The sequence below is a fragment of the Rousettus aegyptiacus genome, unplaced genomic scaffold (genome assembly GCF_014176215.1).
Source record: "Rousettus aegyptiacus isolate mRouAeg1 unplaced genomic scaffold, mRouAeg1.p scaffold_m13_p_8, whole genome shotgun sequence".
Classification (NCBI taxonomy): domain Eukaryota; kingdom Metazoa; phylum Chordata; class Mammalia; order Chiroptera; family Pteropodidae; genus Rousettus; species Rousettus aegyptiacus.
The window spans coordinates 4020726-4036637 of record NW_023416311.1 but is presented as its reverse complement, the minus strand read 5'-3'; positions in this window follow the sequence as shown (position 1 = coordinate 4036637).

The following is a 15912-nucleotide window of genomic DNA, read 5'->3' as shown; positions in this document are numbered from 1 at the left end:
CTCGAGCACAGAGACAGGCACCTGAAACTCAGAGAAGCTCGGATGCTCGGCTGTGACGCTCCACCCCCCAGGGGCCGTTTCCACCGTCTGGAGGGGCTCAGCATCCTTATTTTGTGATCCCATGGCAGCCAGGGGCGACACCGACCCAGACACGCGGCTTGCAGTGATCTCCTGATAGACGCACAGATGCTCGCGTGAATAACTACTCATGCACAATGCCATCCCATTCCCATCACGTTTGATGCGATTTCGATCTGATCAAATGTTCTATTTTGGAGTCTTAACTGTTTACTATGGAGAGTTTTAAACGTGCACTAGGTGGAGGAACCAGTATAATGCAGCTTCGTGCACCGCCATCCAGATCACCAAGCCATCGACCCGCAGCCAGTTCGGGCCAGTTCAGCCCTGTGCACGCCCCGGGCCCCACCTACTCCAGCATTGTGAAAGAAACGCCAGACGCGAGATCATTCCATCTGCATTGCTAAGTGCGACTCCGAAGTGGAAGGGCTCTCCTTTAATGCCGCTCGCTACCATGAGCACACCTACCAAGTTAGTCATTGGCCCTCATCCTCGAATATCCAATCTATTCCAACTGTCTCATGAACTGTGCACTTTTTTAAACTTTTTTTCAGGATTTAAATTAAGACCCGCAGCTGGGCGGTGCTGGGCTGGTTTGTCTGGTTAAAATGCAGCTTCCGACTGAGGTCTGAGTGGGGCCTGAGCTCTCCATTTCTGCAGGGTCCCAGCAGGTGACGCTGATGCTGCTGGTCCACCACCCGCACTTAAGCAGTGAAGCTCCATTTTGTAAAAAAAGGAAATCTTTTTTAAAAGTAACATTTGCATCTTTAAGCAGACCCAGTGCTTTGGAAGAAAAATCAGGGCTGGCTGAGCAGTCTGTCACCCTGCCAGGAAGTGCAATTGATAATCACACCCGCCGAGGGTGTCTAAATGCCCAGGACGGCCCCTGAGTCTCGGGGTTGGGACCTGACACCCTGGCCATCCAGCTGTTCGCCCTAGCAGGGTCTGGCCCTCCCGAAACCGGAGACCACCTCCTCGAGAGCCTCGGAACCTCTGGGTGCGCACTGATTTCTTCTGTTTCTGGAAGGCAGGCAGGCGGAAATGCAAGAAATAAGGCCGCTGCCTTTCCTCGCAGCGATGGGTTTAATTAAAAAGCCCCACGCTGCCAGGCTCCAAGTGTCCTCCACTGATCTGTGAGCCCTATCGATTGCTGGTCTCTCCTCGCAAGACACAGCAGAGGGAAGACTTTATCTTTCTTTAATCAGGCCGGCTGCCCTAGGATCCGGTTCTGACAGGGCCGCCGCCTTCTCCTCCCCCAGTCGCATCGGCCAGCGCTCCGCCAGCCCGGAGGACAGCGGGCAGCGCCAGCACCAGCCACCGTGAGCTGGGGGGCGGTCTGTGCCCCCAGGGAGCTGCTGGCCTAACAGAGGTGGCATCGCTCTGACCACCGCGGCCGCCACGTGCCGAGCCCACGCCGAGGGCCAGGCGCTTCGGACACGCCCTCTCCTCTGATCCCGTAACGCAATCCATGGTCTGTGTGTCACGGCGCCCTGATCGCCCGACCCGAGGCTGCCGCGCCAGGCGCGTGTCCTCTGTCACGTCACCCGTTCTCCTTTCGTCACCGCCCGTAATGTTACCGGAAACCGCGTGTGTCTCTGCCCGTTTGCGCTCGGCCTCCGCCCTGGGCTGTGTGGCCCGGGAGGGCAGGGTTTGGCCCCGCTCGTTCGGTGCGGGGTCCCCGGCGCCTCGACGTGCAGACGGGAGTGCCCAGCGAGCGTCGAGAAGCTTCGCCCACGTCGCCCACGTCGCAAACACGCGGCGTCCCACTGCGGGCACCGACTCCGTTTTCCTCGCCCGCCCGTCCCTCAGCAGTGTTCGGGTTGTGTCGTCCGCATCCGGACTGCCGCTGACCGTGCTGCAGCGAACGCGGGAGGCCGGCGTCTCTCTGAAATCCCGAGTTTGATTCTCTGGGACAAATACCCCAAACGGGACTGCCGGCTCACGCCTCAGTTCCGCCTTGCATTTCTGGAGGCTCCTCCGATCTGTCTCCGCGGTGGCTGCACCATTTGGCATTCTCGCCAGCGGTGTGCCAGGCTTCCAGCTTCTCCACGTCCTGGCCAAGATCGGTTGTGTCCTTATTTGTTCAGAGACTAAACCTCACGTTAAATGGTAACGCGATGAGCGTGTCCGTGTGTGCTGGATCTGGTTCACAGCATCCGCGCCTCCCGGCAGCGCTTTGAGCTCACTAGTCTTATACCCGCTTTATAGATGAGGAACCTGAGGCTCGGGGAGGAATAGCGATTCGCCCTAATGTGCCCACACAGGCGGGCGCTCCTGGGCTGGGGTCCGTGAGGTCGTAACGCGGGGTTAGTGAACCTGGGTGGGAAAACGAGTCATCTCCTCATTATCCGGACTGAGACGGAGCCTTTCCTCCCATCACGGATGTAGGCGACAGCTGCAGCCATGTCCGCAGCCCCCGGGACCCTGTCGCCCCCTGCAACCAAAGACGCCTCCAAGGCCGCTGCCTCTGTGGCGGACATCCCGGGATACCACGGACACCCGCCGCCGCCTCGAAATTACAGCCGTGATGACGCGCCCGCCGCCGGCCCCTGGTCCGTGGTGGGCGGACAGCGAAGCGCATGCGTCGCCGTGCCACGGCGGTTTCGTGATGTCTCGTTAACCGAATTTCAGTCATCATTGGTTGCCTGAAATAAGCCAGACAGAGGAAGATCCAACGCCGCATTGTATCACTTCTATGCAGAATCTAAGTAAATCAGTCGAACTCATACGAGCAGAGTAGAAAGGTGGTCGCCAGGCCCTGGAGGCTGGAGGGCGGACGGCGGATAGGGACGGGTCAGCAGAATGGTACAAACCCAGTTACACAGCGAACGAGGCCTGAGGATTGAATGTAAAACGTGGCGACCGCAGCTGATAACACGGGATCGTAGAACTGAAATCTGCTAAGAGGGCGGAACCCCACGCCCAACAACGGTCACCAGGGGAGGCGATGGCTGTGTTAGCTTGACGGGGAGGACACCTCTCACTGTGCTTACGTGTATCATCACATTGTATGCTTTAAATACCTTACGGCTTTGTCACTTATACCTCAGTAAAGATGGAAATGACAGATGGACAGACAGACAGACAGCCTGGCAGCCTCTGAGAAGGGGCCCGGGCACTTCAGCGGTGAAGAACCGGCTCTGGAGCCGGTGCTCTGACTGCCTGGCGAGACTCAACTCGTGACTTAGCCTGAGGGTGACAGTTAGGAGGAGCCCTGCCCCGTACGGCAGCTGTCCTCCCGCCCGGGTGGGGACACGGAGGCCCAGCGTGGGGAGCTGACCTGGCGGACACGTGGGGAGGCAGAGTCTGGGACTCGACTGGAATCCAGGTGTTCCTGCTCCCGGCCCAGCGCCTTCGCAGCTGGACCGCACTGCCACCTGGGGACACAGAGCACTGCGCACCTGCCACAGCCGCAGAGCCGTGGCCCTCAGCCCAGGGCTGGGCCGCACGGAGGACACCGTGACGTGTGCTCACGCGTTCATGCCGAACAGTCATCGTTGTCCTGAGCGGGGGATGACGGAGGGGACTGAGAGAGGAAGCAGAGGCCAGCTCAGCAGCCACCGCGGTCACCGCACGAGAGACGCTGGTGTCAGGGGGGCGGGGCGGAGAGGACAGAGCCGAGAGATGGGCTGGAGGCAAAGCCGATGCCCGCGGCGACGGGTTCCGGGTGAGGGGCGAGGAGCCCGCGAACACGGCCCTTTGGCCAGGTGGCCTCTAGCCCGCTGCGGTCCGGGCCTGGCGGCCTAACCCCAGGTCTGCACCCCTCCGCCTTCTCCCTGGTCTAGCACCCTCCGCACCAACAAAATTCTGGCTACGGACGGAGCCTTCCAACGAGAAGAAAGAGCGCAGCAGAGTCAGCATATCTCGGATCGAGGACCGAAACGCCTCTGCTGGCTGACCGCGTCTGAATCCCTCGTGCCCGAAACTCAGCCTCCCTCATGGCACCGGCGACAATTAGGAGGAAACTGCGGAGACAGCTCCTGATTGGATCTAATTTCCTCGACACAGAGCATCGTGAGTCAATTACTCAGAGCAACTCGACTTGAAGGCCTGACACTCCGCCCCACGGAGGCGCCCCATCCTTCCTGCACGTCCTTCCTCCTTCCCACTGAGTAAAGTGTGAGCTGTGGTGACAGGGGCGGGCTATTCTCACTGGTGACTAAAGAAGTGGGTCCACTTACCCCGTTAGCGGCGAGTCACAGGTGATTCCCACCGGGATGGGATCGGTTTTTGGTTCCAGACACTGCCCAAGCGGTAATGAGTCTCACCCTGGGGACCCACATGGCCAGCCCCTTCACAACAGGGCTCCACGCACCGGCCACATCAGACACGCCACTCCAGCCCACAGCTCCCAGGCGTAAAGCTCCGCTCGGGGGCGAAGACCGAGGGCCTGCTGCGTGCCCGGCGCGGCCAGAAGCCCCACGCTCAGCGAGCTCACGTTCACGTGGCGGGAAACCCCAGAACAAAAACATGCAATGCGAAAGCAATCGTGTGTGCGTGCGCGCGCGTGCGCACACGTATCTGCGTGCACGTGTGCGTGTGCGCACATGTGCGTGTGTGTGTGCGTGTGTGTGCGTGTGCGTGCGTGTGTGCGTGTGCGTAGTATGAGGATGGCAGGCAGTCCTGGGGGTGGGGGCACCGGTGTCTGAATGAAGCGGGGCAGGGACCCCCAGGAGCAGGGGAGGAGGGGCTGTTGCGAAGTTAAACGACGCCATCGGGGCCGGTCCTGCCGAGTTGCCTCTTGCTGAGGCGACCTGTGAGAAAGGCCCAAAGGACGAGAGGGAGGAAGCCGTGGGGATGTCGGGCCAGGCACTCTGGGCAGAGGGACAGCAAGCGCCATGTCCTGGGGCAGGAGGGGCCTGGAGTGGCGGGGCGCCACCGGGACGCACCAGGACGAGAGCGGGGGGAGCGTGGCCGCAGTGCGGGCAGGGCGGCGACGGAGAGCCAGCGGCGTGGGGCATCTTAGGCCAGTGAGAAAATACCGCTTTGACTCTGAAAGCGATGGGAGGTCACTCGAGGGTCACGGTTCACTCTAGCTGCTGCTGCTGCTGCTGCCGATGACAGCGGTGACAGATAACGATGCTGGAGACGGGCCTTCTCGTTGCCATGTTGCAGTTCTGGTTTTTTTCTCGTTTTGTGCAGCATCTCCTCTCTTCCTCTTGCACCCTGGTAGCTCCTCTGGGAGCCCCCACCCCACTATGAATAGCTTTGAGCTCTGACCTACTCCAGCTGAATTTTAAGACTTTTTTTCTGGGGAATATCACATTTATGCAGTGACTTCCAGCCCGACTCTGCAGACCACTGCTTCCTTTGCAAATGCTGTGGCATTTGTCTCTATTTTAAAAAGAAAAACCTTATCTCCTTCTGGTTTTCAGTTGAAAGAAGAGTTGCCGGGACTTTCTGATCGCTAGCCAGAATCTGGAACTTCCTGTGGGTACACGCCACGTCCCTCCTCCCACCCACCCCGCCTGCCACTTTACAGGCTGGCAGATGGGCACCCCGACCAGGGACCTCCCGTCAGCCTCCCTCCTCCAGTCTGGAGCCTGCGTCTCCATGTGGGGATGTCCCCTGCCACTTCTTCACCCCAAGGCCCCATGGGGTCCAGGACCAGCTTACAGTCTCACCCAACGAGCTCCTCTCTCTGTGGCACCGGCCCCCCAGACTCCCCTTCCTCCAGAACAGGTGTGTGGGGCTGGATGGATCCTGTCCTGAGAAGAACCTACTCCAGGTCAGACACACCTAGGTTCGAATCCCAGCTCCGACCCAATTAGCTGTGTGCCCCCGGGCAAGTCGCCTCACCTCTCTGAGCCTTCTCAAACCACCGCTTCACATTCACAACTGGATTTCACATGTGACATTCCAACAGGCCATGAAAGCTCCCTGGTGCCCTAAGTCAGACCACAAAATTTTAGGTTTCCTAGATTTCACATGCTAGATGAGGGAAAATAAATCATCTTTTTTCTGTTGCAAGCTGCCTTGTTGAAAGAGGGCTCCTAACAGGCTCCAGCACCTGCCAGCAGGGTCCCTTAATACAATATCTAAGTCAATTACCGAGGGGAGAAGCAAAGCCAGACCGCCATCGGGACGCGTGGTCCTCGTGCCAGCCCGCCTCGGAGGCGCCTAGGGAAAGGGAGCATGTTTGCCTGACGTCTTAGGTCTCCGTGTGTCGACAAGGGCCCCTGATGCAGCCCGGGCAGATGCGGCCAGCCTCCCACGGGATGCTAGGAGCTGGTCGGACAAAGGGAGGAAGGGGCACGCAGGCACGGCGCGTGCCAGGGCCGGGGTCAGGGGCCACGCACTCCCTAAGAGACGGGTCTGTTCTCAAGGCGCTCTCTCGATGCCACACTCCTGAATCTGCACGGCCTCCTCTGGCCTCACCCTGAACACCGGACCAAGGCCCATGGATGTCCGACGTGGCATCGCAAATTCAAAGTGGTGGAAGCCAAGTCTTAACGTCTTTCTCTCCTCGAGATGCTTCCTCTCCCCCACTTTCCCACTTCTACAGGTCAAGCATCTGACTTTAGAGTCTGCGTGTGTAATCACACCTCGTGGTTTCCAGGAGGCTTGCTGCCGGCTGGCTCCCCGGCTTCAAAGGATCCCCAGTCGTCCAGCGACAGGGCTGGCATAAGGGGCGGAGAAGGACTTGGTGTGCCTGGGGCACGTCAGCTCACAGGGGAGGAAGAGAGAGATGTGGGCAGAGCGCGAGCAAGAAGGACGGAGTTGGGAGAACGAAACGCGGCCCCCCCCAGGACGCCTCCCACAGGCCCCCTCGCAGCCTCCTGGAGTCACAGAGGCCTGGTGTGAATCATGTGAATGATTTTCCGTGGCTGTTGTTGCTGTTAAAAAACACACAAAGAATGCGATATGCGGCAGGTCAGAGGCCTCCCACCAGGAAACAGAACCCTAGGCACAGGAAAGAGCCAGGGCTTAGCAGAAATGCTGGAGAGGCCTTGGGACCGCCTCGGAAATGGGATGGATGGAGGCAGGGACGGAAGAAGGGACATTCAGAGAGCTTTGACTGAGACCACAAGGCACAAAAGGCTCCCCAGATGACATCTGGTTTACATTAGGAAGTTACGAGGCAGGGAAGGGAATAATAATGTTAGAAAGAGTAATAATAGCAGAAATGCTGGTAACGGCACTGTGGACTGGTCCGAAGGTCTTCACGATCAGCTAGAAAGACAAAAACAACCTCACACTCAGCGAAAGACAGCAGCAGTTATTCTCATGGGGAGGCGCATGTGTGCGTATGTGTCATGCGTGTATGTAGACGTGTAGGTACATACATATATCGGCATACATGGTATCTACATCAGTGTGTGTAGACATGTATGTGTATGTGACACATCTGAATGTCTGTAAGTATACATGTCTGCATGATATATATCATGCACATGTATGCATATGAGTATCGGCATGTTATACATATGTGTACATGTATATACTTGACATACATCAATGTGTATGTGTGTATATATCAGTATGTACATGCATGTATATATATGTGTGTGTACCGACATGCATATTTGTATAGATGTGTACATATGTCGCTACGTAGGATATATCAGTCGGCACGTGTGACTGTGCTATATGTCAGTGCGTGTGTGTGTATCGGTTTATGTACATGTCCATCTATATCAGCATGTAGATCTACCAATAGAATAAGGTCTCCAACTCATTTCCTTAGAAACACTTTTTTCACTGGAGCTTAGAATAGATATGAATCGTCAAAGTCAAGCCTCTGAGGCGTCTGAGGTATTCACAGGCCCGGGGGATTCCTTCAAGTTTAAGGCTTAAACCGACCTTGCAGAAGAGCAGGACTGGCTGGTGCCTCCGTCTGATGCAGAGAACATCGACCTCGCGGTTCAGCAGGGTTTTCAGTTCCTGCGAAGGGCGGGCGGGGCTGAGGGAAAGGAAGGGCAGGCGGACTGGGTGGCGGCAGCACCTCAGACTCAGCACAACCCGTGAGGTGCATGGTTTGTTCCCCCACTCTGCAGAGGGAGCAAGGCCGGAAGGCAAGGGGGTGCGCTACATCACGGATGTAAAGAAAGGGTTCTAAGTTAGGGTGCCAGGCTAGCGCGGACAGCTCCCGCCTGAGTCTGTCTCGTTCCCCGCAGCATCCCCAGAGCCTGGGACAGGTACTCAAGATGGACGGGCGGGTGGATCACTCCTCCGTCCTCCGCACCTCGGGCCAGGACCCTCTTGCCTCAAGGCCTGCCACGTGCCCGCTGTCCTCCCTCCTGCCTCCTGCCTCCTCCTCGCCCCGGTGGCTAGTAAAAGCTCCACCCAGCATCTCCCAAGCGCTCTCTGCAGCCTGGTCTTCATCGCTGGGGCCCACCTTCAGGGCATTAGTGGTCGCATGCTGCCACCTACAGGGAGTCCTGTGGTACTGCAGAGCGGACCTCCCATTTGACTTCGATCCCAAGGAGTCATCACACAGGCACGTTATTCGGAAAGAGAAACAAGCGTGAGAATGTGCCTGGCAAGGCCGTCGCAAAGCCCACGGTAAACTGGGGGTCGGTTTAGGCTTAGCCGCCTCTTTCAGAGGAGGAGTCACGGGGCTGCCTGGGGTACGCTGGGCACAGAGATGCGGGGGGCGGGGGGGAAGGGGGTACGGAGCTGCTGCGGCGCAGCAGGCAGAGCAGGGGAGAGGGGGGAGGGCACAGCCAGGGGCCGAGGGAGCTCCCGTCAGGGGTCAGTGTTTGCTCAAAACCCCACGAGGTGTGTGTTCGGGTGAGCACTCAAACAAGAAAGGGGGCTCCGTCCAGGCGATCGGGCAACCCCCAGAACAAGAGGGGAACGCGGGGACCCTGGAAAACGCGAGCCGGGACAGCTCGGAAGACCCCGGCCCGAGGAACCCAGGCAGCCCCCCTCCACCCCACCCCGCCTGAGGGTCCCGGCCCCCTGCCCCAGAGCTGTCTCTGCACGAGAGGCAAGTCCCTGCTGCGGAGAGCTGGGCCGGGCCAGCCCGGGTTCCACGGCCACCTCGGCGGGGAGGTCCCATGACCGGCAGCGTCGTCGCCCCAGGAAGGCATGCGGGACTCGGCTCCTCTCACCCACGGTTTATGCTGACTACTCAAGGCCTCCGCCTACGACGTTCCTCCTGCCTCCCTGCTTCTGCCCCCGCTCCTGACACCAGCCCTTTCTCCAGGTCTCACGTTCAGATCCAACAAGAGCAAGGCTCTGAGTTGTTTGGCTGGCCCCCATGTCCCCGTGGGCTGGACTTCTCACGCCGGGACGGGCCTAGACATCGTCTGCCCTTAGGGTGGGCCTCCATTCCTCCAGGGAGGATCAGCCACTTCCCAGTTCCGTGCAGTAAAGCCCTCCAAAGGGGCTATGGGCGTGGCAGGTATGCGGACCTGACGGGGTCAGCGTATGGGCCCAGGCTCCCTGGTTCCAAGACTTTCCCCCCTGAGAACACAGGCTTCCCTGCCCTCTGAGATCAAGAAATAATAAGAGCCCGTGTGCCAGGCTTCACCACTGATGATCTCAATTCGCCCTGACCACAATCCCTCCCTAATGGTGCCCATTTCACAGAAAACTCTTTTGGAAAAAATAAATGCAGGCTCAAGGTTATACTACTAGTAGATGCAAGAAAGTGACTGGAGCCCAGGCCTGTGTGAGCTTGTAGAGGAGGAGGAGGAGGACAGAGAGAGACTTTTACTGGTAGAAAGGTACGAAGTGCCTAGGTTTGTGCCTTCCGGTACGGAAGCCAGCAGCCAAATGTGGCTACTGAGCATCTGATATGTTGCCTTAACTGTGAAATATACACTAGAGTTCAAAGACTTGTTACCAAAACAACAATAATGTGACACATCTCATGAATGTTTTACACCGATTTCGGATATTTTGCGTTAAATTATAAAAATTTACCTTTTCTTTTTAAAAGTTTTGTTGCTATATAATTCGCATACCATACAATTGATTCAGTCATTTAAAGTCTAAAACTCACTGGTTTTTAGTATATTTACAGACTCGCGCAACCATAACCACCATCGGTTTTGGAACATTTTTATCGCCCCCAAAAAGAAACGCTGCACCCCTGCGCGGTCGCTCCCCATTCCGTGTTTTCCCTCGGCCCCGGGCCCCCGCGTGTCCACTCTCTGTCCCTGTGGATTTGCCTCTCCTGGACAGTTCGCGGAAGCGGAGTCCCACGTGGTCTTTTGTGACAGGCTTCCTTCACTCAGCATGTGTTCGAGGTTCATCCATATTTTGTAGCATGTGCCAGTACTTCATTTCTTTTAACTGTCAAATAACGTTCCGTTGTGTGGATACATCGCAGTTAGTTTAGCTATTCATCGGTCCGGGTTTTTCCCACATTTTGGCTATTATGAATAATGCTGCTACAAACATTCACGTGCAAGATTTGGTGCAGTCGCATGCTTTCATTTCTCTTGGTCTTTTTACTTTTCTAAATAGAATTACCAGAAAAAATTTGAACTGTATATATGGTTGACGTGTTTCTGTGGGAGAGCACAAGCCTAGATCGTTCACCCTAGTTCTGATAGATGTTAAAATACACAGACGCCACAAATGCGCCCCCACAGGGGACCTGCCCTGTGCTAACTCTGACCTCGGGCCCCTCCCCACCAAAGCTGGGTGGCTCCCAAGTGGCTTGCGTACGGGCTAACAGGGTGCTGAAGGAGTTTCCATCAGTCAGGGGCCAGCCAAGCAATCCCAGCAATCCAAGGGCCCAGAAATGCTTCAGTCAATTCTACAAGTTCAGCACGCGCACAGAGACGCTTGCGGATAATAACCGGCAACCTTCCGCACAGACTGCTGGGTACCTGTCAAAAAGGAGATCCCGGGGGACTTAGCCTACGAAAAGTGGGCAGGCTCTCCATTTCATCGGCACCAATTTCCCCATGAAACACCAAGAGTAGGTGCCCTGCATCTCTGGGTGGCCCAGATTCCTTGGTGTCCCAACTGTTGTCATCTCTCAAAAGCGCCCTGCCAGCGGGTCATTCAGCACAAGAGCGCAAATCCCTTCCAGTGGCCTTTCTTCAGCACCGTTTTGACAGTCCTGCGGTAGCAATCATTTCTTGGATTTCTGGAAGGCAGGCATTCCTCTCTGAGCCATGGATGGTGACACGAGGAATTAGAGCCATCACTGACAGCGGGGCAACAGAACTCTGGTTCCAGAGGTGGACGAGCCTGAGTTCAAATCCTGATTCGGGCCCCCTTACCTTGAGACCTTGGGTCGCCACCTAACCTGAGCTTGGGTTTTCTCAGCTGTAAACTGGTGAGAATGCTAGTCACCCATCTCCCAGAGCGACTGTGAGGATCAGAGGAGATAATGAAGACAGGCACTCGGCACAGGCCCAGTGCCTGACGCACCCTCCATCCGAATGTCGAACGTCCTTGTCCTTGTTGTTTGCTGTTGTCGTTGCTGCTGTAGCTGTTACTCAGTGATCTAACCCCACCAAATCCAAAGCCCTTCCTCACTGGACCACGTCTTAAGCTTCTGAGCCAGGTACCCATTTACCTGAATCAGTCGAATACATCAGCTGCAAGCCACTGAACCTGACGCTAGCTAACTTAAGAAAATGTGGGGTTTGCTGGAAGAACATGGGGCTCCTCAGAGTCCAAGAAGAGACTGGAGCAGGCAGGCAGGTCATGGCGGCAGAAGTCTCTAGATGAGGGGCTCGGCAAAGTACAGCCTGTGTGCCACGTCCCGCTCTCCGGCTGCTTTCCTACAGTATCCGAGCTAACGATGGCCTTCAAAGGGTTGTCAAGGCAAGAGAAGGAGAGGTAGGGGCGGAGAGGAAGGCGAGAAAACAGAGATCATATGCGGCCTGCGAAGCCTAAAGTATTTACCGTCCTTCGCCCAGTGCTGCCCTAGACTGACAGCTCACTTGGTGCTGTTGTCAGAACGAATGAAATTCTCCTGTCACTGCGCCACTTCACACGTGTTTTTAAAAGTAGGTTTTATTTTTCACGTATGGTGAAGCCAGCAGATCAGCAGATAACTCCCACTGAAAAGACAGTTCACAGGGGCCTCAGTAAGACGGCAGAGTGAGAGGCCCCAGCCTTCACCCCGACAACGGGAAAATGGCCCAGAGAGGGGGGCCTCAAGTGTCCGATTAAGCACCTAAAGCAACAGAGCGGAACGATAAAAAGAGGCTAACTATACAGAAGGGACTGCTGGGGAGACGGCCTGAGACACCGGGAGATGGACAGGAACGAAGAAGGCAAGGGGCGCTCAGGATGGGCCACGCGGCGGGTGCCGTCGCAACCCCCATGGCCGGCTCTGCAGAGGACCCTGGCAGCTTTTGCCACTGAGGGCCTCGACAGCCGGGCTCCCACAGCCTTCGCAGCAGAGGAACCCATAGTGGTCACCGGCATGGACCTCAGCAGCCTCCGCTGCAGGGGACACCAGCCACTTTCCCCACTGAGGCAACCAAATCATCACCACTGCGGACCCCTGGAGAGCGGGACACTGCTGTGCACCGCCCCCCAGAAAGGAGCGGCCATCGGGCTTCCCCAGAACATGGGGAACCAACACCCCCAAATGTCAGCATGCCCCGAGCCTGAGAGCGGCAGCTGCTCTGCATGAACAGAGCCACACTGCAGGTCGTGGGGTCTAGAAGGATCCCCCAGCTATAAAATCCCCCATGGCTGAAAAAGAGACGAGGAGGTGCCCTGCAGCCTTCACCGCTGCAGACGCAGGCGTCCTCGCCACCAGGGGGGACGCACGCAGCCCCGGCTGTTCAGGAAGCCTGCAGTCCTCGCCAGTGCTAACCTCGCGAGCAGAGCCACGCAGAGACGACATCACTGGGCCTGCCCTGCAGCCAGGACCACCACGCCCCGCCCAGCCGGCTCCCACACACCCACCAACAGACGAATGTCACTGCCCCTCCACAACCAGTTCCTAATGTCTGGAAGAAGTGACTGCCCCGTCAGATGGGCAGACATCAATGCCTTGCTTTGCCATCAAGAAAAACGAAAAAAATCAAGGAAACATAACTACTGAAGGAACATAATAATTTTCTAATAACTGACCAACCCTAAAGAAATGGAGATCTACAAATTGAGGGGCAAAGAATTCAAAATAATTGTTCTAACGAAGCTCAGTGAGCTATAAGATAACATAGACAACTCAATGAAATCAGGAAAACAACACATGTACAAAATGATCAATTCAAAGAGTTCATAAAAAAAAGAACCAAACAGAAATTAAAATATGCATCGAGAGCATCAAAGACAGATTTGATCAAGCAGATCAAATCACAGATCAAGAATCTGTGACTTGAAGACAGGTCATTTGAAATTATCAAAGAAAAAAAGAATGATAAAGAAAGCCTATGTGAATTACGGAATACTATCAAGCAACACAATATTCACATTACAGGAGTACCAGAAGGAGAAGAGAGAGAAAAGGGGGGAGAAAGCTTATTTAAAGAAATAATGGCTGTAAACATCCCAAATCTGGGGAGAGATAGGGACATCTAGGTACATGAAGCTCCTAAGACCCCATACAAATTCAGCCCAAAAAAGGCTTCACCAAGATACAGTATCATAAAATTGTCATAATCAAAGAATTTTAAAAGCAGCTAGACAAAAGACTCATCTCACACAAGAGAACATAAGACACATTTCTCAGTGGAAACCTTGCAGGCCCAGAGAGAGAGAAATGAAATGTTAAAAGTGCTGAAAGGAAAGAAAAACTAGCTGCCAAGAATACTTTACCTGGCAAAGCTGTCCTTCAGAAATAGAGAAGTAAGACTTTCCCAGACAAACAAGAGCTAGGAGAGTTCATCACCACTAGACCTACCTCACAAGATGCTAATGGGCATTCTTCAAGCTGAACTAAAAGGATGCTAATTAGTAAGATGAAAACATATGAAAGTATAAAACTCACTGGTAAAGGTGAGTATGTAGTCAAATTCAAAATGCTCTAATACTATAAAAGTGGTTTGTAAATCACTTAATTCTAGCATAAAGGTTAAAAGATAAAAGTATTAAAAAGAACTACAGCTACAGTGATTTGTTAATAGATACATAATATAAAAAGAGGTAAAGTGTGACATCAAAAGCAAAATGTGAGAGGGGGAAGAAAAAGGTAAACTTCTTGTATACAATCAAAGTTACCAGATGAAAACAGACTATGGTTTATGTACGCCTCATGATAATCAGAAAGAAAAAACCTATAGTAGATAACACAAAAGAGAAGGAGAAAGGAATCAAAGCGTACCACCACAGTAAAATGATCAAATCTCTAAGGAAGACAGCAGAAGAGGAAGAAAGAAACCAAGGGACTAAACAGCCAGAAAACAAGACGGCTATAGTCAGTCCTTGCCTACCACTAACTACTTTAAATATACATGAATTTGATCTTCAATCGAAAGGAAGAGAGTGATTGAATTAAACACACACGCACACACACGCTGCCTACAAAAGACTTCAGCATTAAGAATACACATAAGTTGAAAGTAAAGGGATAAAAAAAGATATTCCATGCACATGAAAAACAAAAAGGGCTGTGGTAGCTATACTTATATCTGACAAAAAAGACTAAGAAAAAACTGTAACAAGAGACAAAAAGGTCACTGTATAATGACGAAGGGGTCAATTCATCTAGAGGATAAAACGATTATAAACATATATGCACCCAACATCAGTGCCCCTAAATATGTTAAACAAATATTAACATATCTGAAGGCAGAGATAGACGGCAAGGAACTAATAGTACGAAACATCACTATCCCACCTTCAACAACGGACAGATCATCCAGAAGAAAATCAAAAGGAAATATTAGACTTGAACGACACTTTATACCAAATGCTCCGAACAGACATATACAGAAGAGTCTATCCAACAGCAGCAGAATACACATTCTGCTCAAGAGAATGCGAAGCACTCTCCGGGATGTTAAATAAGTCTAGATTAATTATCAGTTAAATTGTCTGTTTGCAAATAACATGATCTTATATATTAGAAACTATAACGACTCTACCAAAAAACTATTAAAACTAATAAACGAATTCGGTAAAGTTGCAAGATACAAAATCAATATACAAAAACCAGTCGCATTCCATACACTAACAATAAAGTATCTGAAAGATAAATTAAGAAAGCAATCTCATTTACAATAGCATCAAAACAATGAAATACTTGGAAATAAATTTAAACAAGGCAGTGAAAGACCTGTACACTGAAAATTATAAAACAGTGATGAAAATTGAAGACAGAAAGATATACCATGTTCATGGGTTGGAAGAATAAATATTGTTAAAATGTCCATTCTATCCAAAGCAATCTAGAGATTCAATTCAATCCATTGACAAAATTCCCATGACATATAGCCAATAGGCATCAGAAAAGGAGCACTCAGCATCACTAACTATCAGGGAAATGCAAATCAAAACCACAATGTGATGTCACCTGACACCTCTGAATAAGGCTGTTACCAAAAAGAGATCACAAATGTCAGCGAGGATGTGCAGGAACGGGAAAACTTGCACAAAGTTGATGAGAATGTACATTGGTACAGATATTGTGGAAAACAGTATAGAGTTCCCTCAAAGATTTAGAAATAGAACTTCTGAGTTTATATCCAAAGTAAAGAAAAGCAGCATCTGGAAAAGATACCTGCACCCATGTTCATTGCAGCATTATTCACAATAGCCAAGGTACAGAAACAACCTAAGTGTCCATCGATGGACGACTGGACGAGGACGATGCGGTAGGTGGGTACACATGACAGAATATTATCCAGCCTTTGAGAAGAAGCCCTGACCTTCGCAACAACGTGGATGAACCTGGAGAGAATCATGTTCAGTGAATGAGCCTGGCGGAGAAAGACGAACAGTGCAGGTATCACTTACACGTGG